The sequence below is a fragment of the Xiphophorus couchianus genome, chromosome 11 (assembly GCF_001444195.1).
Source record: "Xiphophorus couchianus chromosome 11, X_couchianus-1.0, whole genome shotgun sequence".
Taxonomy (NCBI): Eukaryota; Metazoa; Chordata; class Actinopteri; order Cyprinodontiformes; family Poeciliidae; genus Xiphophorus; species Xiphophorus couchianus.
Window position 1 is genome coordinate 7,755,708 of NC_040238.1, and position 9,386 is coordinate 7,765,093.

The window sequence follows — 9,386 nt, forward strand, 5'->3', positions numbered from 1 at the left end:
CCTGAACACCCGCCCAGGTATGTTGTCGGGGCCTGGGGCCTTCCGTGGGTTGACTCTTTTCAGAGTCTTCAACACATCGGCTGTGTCCAGGCAGAGTGCCTCCTCTTCCTGGTGGGGAACAGTTTTCTTTGCCGGAGTACTGTTCAGTGCCTCGAACCTCCCAAAGAAGTTATTGAGTCCATTGAGAAAGTCAGCATCAACTTCGCCCACTGGGGGGGAGGATGGATTGTAGTCTGTGATCGCCTTTATGCCTTGCCACATACTCCTGGTGTTGCTGGTGTCGTGGAAGAACTCCTGTAATTTTCGACTGTGGGTTCGCTTTGCTAACCTGATAGCACGGTTCAAGTTGGCTCTTGCTGTCCTCAGTGCCTCCTTGTCGCCAGACTTGAAGGCTGAGTTCCGTGCTTTTAGCATTTCCCGTACCTCCTTAGTCATCCAGGGTTTTTGGTTGGCCCGGGTGATAATGTTCTTAGTGATGCTGACGTCCTCTGTGCACTTGTTGATGTAGGCTGACACAGTCATGGCGTACTCATCGATGTTAATCTGGTCGTTGTAAGTGGCTGCTGCCTTGAACATCTCCCAGTCAGAGCACTCAAAACAGTCCTGGAGTGCCTCCATGGCCCCCTCAGTCCACACTCTCACCTGCCTCACTGTAGGTTTTGTTTTGATCAGCAGGGGCTTGTATGCAGGAATTAGCATAACAGATAGGTGGTCTGAAGAGCCAAGGTGGGGGCGGGGGGCTGCTCTGAATGCTTCTTTGATGTTGGTGTAGGCCAAGTCTAGAGTATTTCCTCCCCTGGTTGGAAAATCCACATACTGGTTGAAGTGAGGGAGAACAGTCTCCATGTTGGCCTGGTTAAAATCCCCAGCAATGATGAAAACGCCTTCTGTGTGTGAGGATTGCAAATCACTGATGGTCCGGTAGAGAACACTCATAGCCTCTTTAGTGTTAGCACTGGGGGGCACATACACAGCAGTGATGCTAACCACAGTAAACTCCCTGGGCAGGTCTGCAGTTAACAGTCAGAAGCTCGATGTCCGGGGAGCAGTAACTGGCGACAGTCATGGCATTTTTACACCAGTCGTTATTGATGTAAATACACAGCCCTCCTCCTCGGGTTTTACCGCTGAGAGCGCTGCTCCTGTCTGCGCGGAATGTAGCGAGCCCCTCCAGGCTAACAACGTTGTCCGGTATGGACGAGTTGAGCCATGTCTCCGTCAGAATGAGAGCGCAGCAGTTCCTCAACTCTCTTTTTGAAGACAGTTCTAGTTGCAGATGGTCTATTTTGTTGTCCAGAGAGCGAACGTTGGAGAGGAAGATGGACGGAAGCGGCGATCTGTGGGGGTTAGTGTTTAGCTTAGCTGTTAGTCCACTTCGACAGCCGCGCTTCCGCTGCCGGTCGCACCGCCTTCGCTTTCTCCTCCTCCGACTAGTGCTGCTAGGCGAGTCCGCTGCGCTGCGGGCCGCTGGGTCTTGCCTCCGTAGCACTCCGAGATCACGTAAACACTCCAGAGTAGTCGTTTTTATGAGTCCAAAATCACTTGATGATCGTAATTCCAGCAGACGCTGGCGATCATATGCTAACTTACTGAGTGGATGCAAAGTTTGTAGCGTTTTAGGCGGAGTATTTTGCTCAAATACTCGCAAGTTGTCGAGAGCCCATGCAGCCGCAGTCATACAGGGCGCCGCCATTTTAGTAGAGTATGAGCTTACTTTAGAAGTTAAAGCAAAACTTGTGATTCATGTTTTTTGTAACATTTTAGTACCTAAATGAAAATAAAAGAGATGAAACTGAAGCTAGCGTTAGCTTTGCTTCAAAGCTGTAATGGAGCGTTATTCCACTGGAAGTCGATTAAAGCTCATATGACTCGCTGTTTAAAATCAGAGAGAGTGATTGATTTATTGATGTTTGGCTCTTTGTCAAACATATACAGTACATAATAATATTAATATTGTGGTGAATGTTTTTAGGGTTGGTGTTGCTTTCAACGTCACAGCGATGAAAGTGAGACGCTTCTGGTGTTGGAGGCGAAGCAACGCTTTGGAAAGATCAGCTGAGCTTATTGACAGTATATCTCATATCTTTAACAGTCTTATTCAATTTTTCTCTTAGAAAAGTCGTACAAGGAGAATTTAAGGTGGTAAATGAGTCAGTAGTGCTGAATAATTCAGGATGTAAATGATGTGGGGAAACTAATTATGTAGAATGAATCCAATAACCAACAAATCTCTCAGGGATTGAAACTGTTTGTTCTGATCCAATCAGCGGCTGCAATGTTTCCGTCTAACAAGCTGCAGCTTTCTGAACCACATGTTGCTGAACATGTGGATTCAGAACCTGAAGTCTGACAGGCCCGAGTTTTTCTCAGGAAGTCGTTACCTGGAGGCAACATGGCTGCCAGCCGCTCACCTGGCTCAGGTTTCCTCCAGCCAGGCAGTAACTAATTACTTTTACTCAGTTACATTTTGGAAAAAATGCACTTTTAGGAGTACTTTTACTATGCTGTACTTCTTACTTTTACTTGAGTAATATTTTTATGACTTATTCTAAATTACTGCAGGTGCTGTGAATAACTTCACTGAATGGAAAAGCGTCAGATAAAGAAAAGCTTCATGTTTTGTTTTTCTAATGATTTTTATTTGCTACCTGCTGAAAATGCTATATTATATTTACATAAGATAAATATTTTTATGATTTACTTCCTGAATTTGTTATTTTGTAATCATGTTATTGAATTAATAAATCAGGTTTTTTGCATAATATTTCAGCAACACGGCAACTCAAATTGCTTCACATCACAAAAAATATTTTAAAACTCATCATAAATACATTGTATATTTAAGCTATGCAGGCATTATAAATAACATTGATTATTATTATTTTTTATTTCTTTTATTTAACCAGGTAAACCCCATTGAGATCTAGATCTCATTTTCAAGACGGACCTGGGCAGAAGTCTGCAATACACAGCAACCTGGTTACAAAATTAATTATTATTATTATATTTATTATTATTATTGTCCATCTATCCATCCATCCATCCATCCATCCGTCCGTCCATTTTCTTCTGCTTATCCTGGGTCGGGTCGCGAGGGTCGCAGCTTCAGAAGGGAGGCCCAGACTTCCCTCTCCAGCCACTTGTTCCAGCTCCTCCAGGGGAATCCCAAGGCGTTCCCAGGCCAGCCGAGAGACATCGTCCCTCCAGCGTGTCCTGGGTTTTCCCCTCCTCCTGGTGGGACATGAACTCCTCACCAGGGAGGCGTCCAGGAGGCATCCTGGCCAGATGCCTGAGCCTCAACTGGCTCTTCTCGATGTGAAGGAGCAGTGGCTCTACTCTGAGTCCCTGCTGGATGACTGAGCTTCTCACCCTATCTCTAAGGGAGAGCCCAGCCACCCTACGGAGAAAACCCATTTCGGCCGCTTGTATCCGCGATCTCATTCTTTCGGCCATGACCCAAAGCTCATGACCATAGATGAGGGTGGGAACGTAGATCGACCGGTAAATCGAGAGCTTGGCTTTTTGGCTCAGCTCTCTCTTCACCACGACGGACCGGTACAGCACCCGCTTCACTGCAGACGCTGCGCCAATCCGCCTGTCGATCTCCCGCTCCCTTCTTCCCTAATTCGTGAACAAGATCCCGAGATACTTGAACTCCTCCACTTGGGGCAGGACCGACCCCGACCCGGAGAAGGCACTCTACCCTTTTCCGGCTCAAGACCATGGCCTCGGATTTGGAGGCACTGATTGTCATGCGATCCTAAGGCCACCAAACCGGATCCCCTCAACACCTTGGCTGGTCTAGAAATTCTGTCCATGAAAGTGATGAACAGAATCGGTGACAAAGGGCAGCCCTGGCGGAGTCCAACTCTCACCGGAAACGAGCCCGACTTACTGCCGGCAATGCGGACCAGACTCTGACACCGGTCATACAGGGACCTGACAGCCCGTATCAAAGGGCCCGGTACCCCATACTCCTGGAGAACCCCCACCGAGCTCCCCGGGGGACACGGTCAAACGCCTTCTCCAAGTCCACAAAACACATGTAGACTGGTTGGGCGAACTCCCAGAACCCTCCAGGACCCTGCCGAGGGTGTAGAGCTGGTCCAGAGTTCCACGACCAGAACCAGAACCACCCTGCTCTTCCTGAATCTGAGGTTCGACTATCCAACGGACCCTCCTCTCCAGGACCCCTGAATAGACCTTGCCAGGGAGGCTTAAGAGTGTGACCCCTCTATAATTGGAGCACACCCTCCGGTCCCCCTTTTTGAACAGGGGGACCACCACCCCAGTCTGCCAATCCAGGGGAACTGCCCCTGATGTCCATGCGATATTGCAGAGTCGCGTCAACCAACACAACCCTACAACATCCAGAGCCTTAAGGAACTCCGGGCGGATCTCATCCACCCCCGGGGCCTCGCCACCGAGGAGCTTCTTAACCACCTCGGCGACCTCGTCCCCAGAGATTGGAGAGCCCAACCCAGAGTCCCCAGGCTCTGCTTCCTCAGTGGAAGGCATGTTGGTGGGATTGAGGAGGTCTTCGAAGTACTCTGCCCACCGGCCCACAACGTCCCGAGTAGAGGTCAGCAGCACACCATCCCCACTACAAACAGTGTTGGTGCCGTACTGCTTATTATTATTACTATTATTATAGGGTATTGTTAGGGTTAACATTTTGTCAAATTAAATATTTAGAATAATCAATACGTATATTGATCAATGTTCCAGTTATTTTTAATTAATATTCTCTTTCTGTTATGTTGTTGTTTGTTGAAGGTGAACCCAAATTCAGAGAAGCAGCAGCAGCTACTGAGTCTTTAGATGATTTAATGATGAATGGTAGAAAAAAAGATGGGCACTTACAAAAATCCAAAATCCAAAAGAACATCAAATCAGGAGACACATGGAGAAAACAAGGAAGCACAGAGGACTGAGGTAAATGAAGATGAGGATCTGATGGGGAATGGAGATGAATGAGAGGCTAAAATACTGGGAGGAAGAGAGAGAAACCAGGCTGAAGGGCGGGGAGAAGATCTGCTGGGGAACCAGAAGGAGAGGAAGCAGGGAGCTCAAAAATACTTCTGATAAAACACTAAGAATCAAGAAAGTCTAATGAACTAGGAGAGAAAGACATGAGGGAAACAGAAACAAGGCTGATCTAACAACAATAAGAACTAAGGAACATAGAGCTAGAGAAACTAGAAGATCTGAACAATGAAATAACCTATCTAGACTAACTAAACCTAAAGTGACAAAATAAGAAAACACTACCGGGGAACTAGAAGGACTTAACTTAACTGAAACCACTAAAAAAAAGTGAACCTGAACTCAGACATGTAAGAATAACTGAACCCAGACTGAGGAAAAAACTAAGAAATCAACTTTACTAGAGTCACTACAGGGAGGCTGAAACAAGGATAAAATACAAAATAAACTATAATCACTAAAGAAAACTCGACATGGACTCAGACATACAAGGAAACAGAACTGAAGGAACTAAAGAATAAACCCAACTAGAAACACGATGAAGGATGAAAATAATGAAAACGACAACAAGACAATAACCACTAAATAACCTCAAGCAATAAAACTGAAAGTGAGCTAAAAACATAATGACACTTTCCAGCTGCTTTCAGCTCACATTATTAATATATAATTTATGAATATATTTGTTGTTTCGGCTGATTTGCAGTTTTTTGGATGTTTGTTCCAGATTAAAGAGAATAGAATATGCTTTATTTGTATTTTTGTTATTTTCAATTTTGTGCGTAAAACTCCAGAAATTGGAAATAATTTACGTTGTTGTGTGATGACATCATTAAATATGAAATCAGAGGATCTGATCTGTTAAACTCTTATTCTGGTAATTTCTTTTTTTCTACTTTTGACCGAGGAAACGTTAGTTAGTTCCTCTGACTTAGCAGGATGTTTGGTTTCTGCTAATTGCAGCAGCGGTTTAGCTTCTTGAAAATGGCGGCGATGGTTTGTCCCAGAGGAAATTATGCGCGATGGCTTCAGGGTGTATTTTCCGGTGGGACCGGAGCGACATGCCCCTCTGTCTTTATCAGACTATTTTTGTCCTCCTCACTTTCCCAGCTGATTCTCTGGCGGCTCTTTAAATCAGACGCTCCACCGTCTGATCTGAGCTTCACTTTGACTCCCAGCAGCTTCACTGCGATCCTCTGAGCTGCTAAACGAGGCTTCAGCAAACGCTTTGCAGAAACTCTGAAGAGCTGAGAACAATTCTGACGTTGGTGGAGCTCAGCTGTTCAGAACCATAAATAGCTCCGGTTTCCTCCTGATTCGGACCACATCTGGTTCTGCCTCAGCAGACCGACCTGAATCAAACCGCTGAAGCTCTTCGGCCCACATCCTGCTGCAGGACAAACTCAGCAGCACAAGAGCAGAACCTCTGCTGGTTCTGACAGACCTGATGAGGAGATTTAATGTGTTAGCAGTTCAGCCAGCTAAAGCTCAGACAGATTTTATTTTCTGGTTGAAATAATCAAAGTAAAAGATGAAAATGTTTGACTTTAGTTGATGGATGGGTGGATGATGGATGGATGGATGGATGGATGGGTGGATGATGGATGGATGGATGGATGGATGGATGGATGATGGATGGATGGATGGATGATGGATGGATGGATGATGGATGGATGATGGATGGATGGATGGATGATGGATGGATGGATGATGGATGGATGGATGATGGATGGAAGGATGGATGGATGATGGATGGATGGATGGATGGATGGATGGATGGATGATGGATGGATGGATGGATGATGGGTGGATGGATGGATGGATGGATGATGGATGGATGGATTGATGGATGGATGGATGATGGATGGATGATGGATGGATGGATGGATGATGGATGGATGGATGGATGATGGATGGAAGGATGGATGATGGATGGATGATGGATGATGGAAGGATGGATGGATGATGGGTGGATGGATGATGGATGGATGGATAATGGAAGGATGGATGATAAATGGATGGATGGATGGATGATGGATGGATGGATGGATGGATTATAGATGGATAATTGGTGATGGATGGATGGATGATGGATGGATGATGGATGGATGATGGATGGATGATGGATGGATGATGGATGGATGGATTATAGATGGATAATTGGTGATGGATGGATGGATGGATGGATGGATGATGGATGGATGGATGATGGAAGGATGGATGATAGATGGATGATGGATGGATGATGGAAGGATGATGGATGGATGATGGATGGATGGATGGATGATGGATGGATGGATGATGGAAGGATGGATGATAGATGAATGATGGATGGATGATGGATGGATGGATGATGGAAGGATGGATGATAGATGGATGGCAGGATGATGGATGGGTGGATGGATGATGGATGGATGGTTGATGGATGGATGATGGATGGATGGATGATGGAAGGATGGATTATAGATGGATGATGGATGGATGATGGAAGGATGATGGATGGATGATGGATGGATGGATGGATGATGGATGGATGGATGATGGAAGGATGGATGATAGATGGATGGCAGGATGATGGATGGGTGGATGAATGATGGATGGATGATGGATGGATGGATGATGGAAGGATGGATGATAGATGGATGGCAGGATGATGGATGGGTGGATGGATGATGGATGGATGGATAATGGAAGGATGGATGATAAATGGATGGATGGATGGATGATGGATGGATGGATGGATGGATTATAGATGGATAATTGGTGATGGATGGATGGATGATGGATGGATGATGGATGGATGATGGATGGATGGATTATAGATGGATAATTGGTGATGGATGGATGGATGGATGGATGGATGGATGATGGATGGATGGATGATGGAAGGATGGATGATAGATGGATGATGGATGGATGATGGAAGGATGATGGATGGATGATGGATGGATGGATGATGGAAGGATGGATGATAGATGAATGATGGATGGATGATGGATGGATGGATGATGGAAGGATGGATGATAGATGGATGGCAGGATGATGGATGGGTGGATGGATGATGGATGGATGGTTGATGGATGGATGATGGATGGATGAAGTAAATGTCTCACTGATTCTCCATTTAATCTGGTCTGTTTATGTAAAAGCTAGCGATAGCATAGTAGTACAGCTTGCTGCAACAGAAGATTAGTAAAGCAGCTTAAAACGTTTTAAATTAAGTCAAGAACCTGAATTTCTTTGTAACATAACAGATTATATTGAATATCCTCTTATTTTTTGCACAAGCTAGCATTAGCTATCAGTGACTACAGGGCCGGCCCAAGGCAAAGCAAACTAAGCAGCCGCTTAGGGCCACCAAGGGGCCCCCTCAATGGAGCTGATTTTTTTTTTTTTAGTAATAATTTCTATGTCATTATAATATCAAAAACACACAATTTGAAGGATCTGTTTTTACAATAATATATATTTGATAATGAATGTAGAAATCTTTATTTTATGGATAAAAGAAAAAAAAAAAAAGAAATTGCTCTTGGGGCCCCCTGGTGGCCGCGGTAGGTACCGCACGCTTCGCCGGTAACGAGCTGCTGTTCAGAACATCCAAAGGTCCAAAGCTCCGGTCAGAAGTTAAGTCAGTAAAACTACAGTATGTCTCAGAAAAGGACTGATCCTTCAGGGAGAGAGAAAAGAAAGAGGAAGAATAGAAAAAGCCAAGATAAAGGTTTGTTTTAATGAGTCTTGCTAATGAAATGTAAAAGATTAGTAAAGCTGCTAACAGAACATTAGCTTGATAGCAACCTGGACCGGTCCAGTTCAGCAGTAAACATTTATGCTAGAGTTTAAACTTTAAATGAGTTGATTCTCATGGTGGCTCTGGATGTTTCTGAGCTATTTTGGCTTCAAACCATCTTTAATAAGAATAATTAAAACTTGTCAATGTTTGACATTGTTAGCTAAATGTTTTTCCGTCAGGCTACAAGCTGCTACATGATGAGCTGCTCTATGTTGTTTGCTGCTGAGCAAAATCATTTAGTGGCTAAAACATTATTTTTACATCAACTTCTAAGTTATGAGAAACTTCTGTTAAAATCATTTGAAGGCTCAGAATCAGTCCGGTACCGGTACCAGTACCAGTACCAGTACCGGTCCATATTCTAAGGGGAGAAAGACTCACCTGGTGTAAATAACATTTTAGCTGTTGGAGTAACACTTAAGAGAAATGAATTTAATCAAAGAACGTCATGAATATGTGTAGAGCTGCACCGATTGCAGTTTTCAGGCCGATCCCTGGTTACCGATCTTTAAAAGCCTGACCTGCTGATTTTGGCTGATATGAATTTTTTTTTGTCTGAAATGTAGCAAGAAAGTCACTGAGTTGGTAACAATGAGGTGAATATTGT

At 44.6% G+C, this 9,386-nt stretch overlaps 1 protein-coding gene across 1 annotated transcript in view; it reads left to right on the forward strand.

Moving 5' to 3' along the window:
• Window positions 1–8,538: 8,538 nt before the first annotated feature.
• LOC114153081 (uncharacterized) overlaps window positions 8,539–9,386 on the forward strand; it is a 41,682-nt gene continuing 40,834 nt past the window's right edge. The window contains exon 1 of the mRNA XM_028031375.1: window positions 8,539–8,707. The gene's annotated coding sequence lies outside the window, so the exon portion shown is untranslated. The remainder of the gene's footprint in view (window positions 8,708–9,386) is intronic.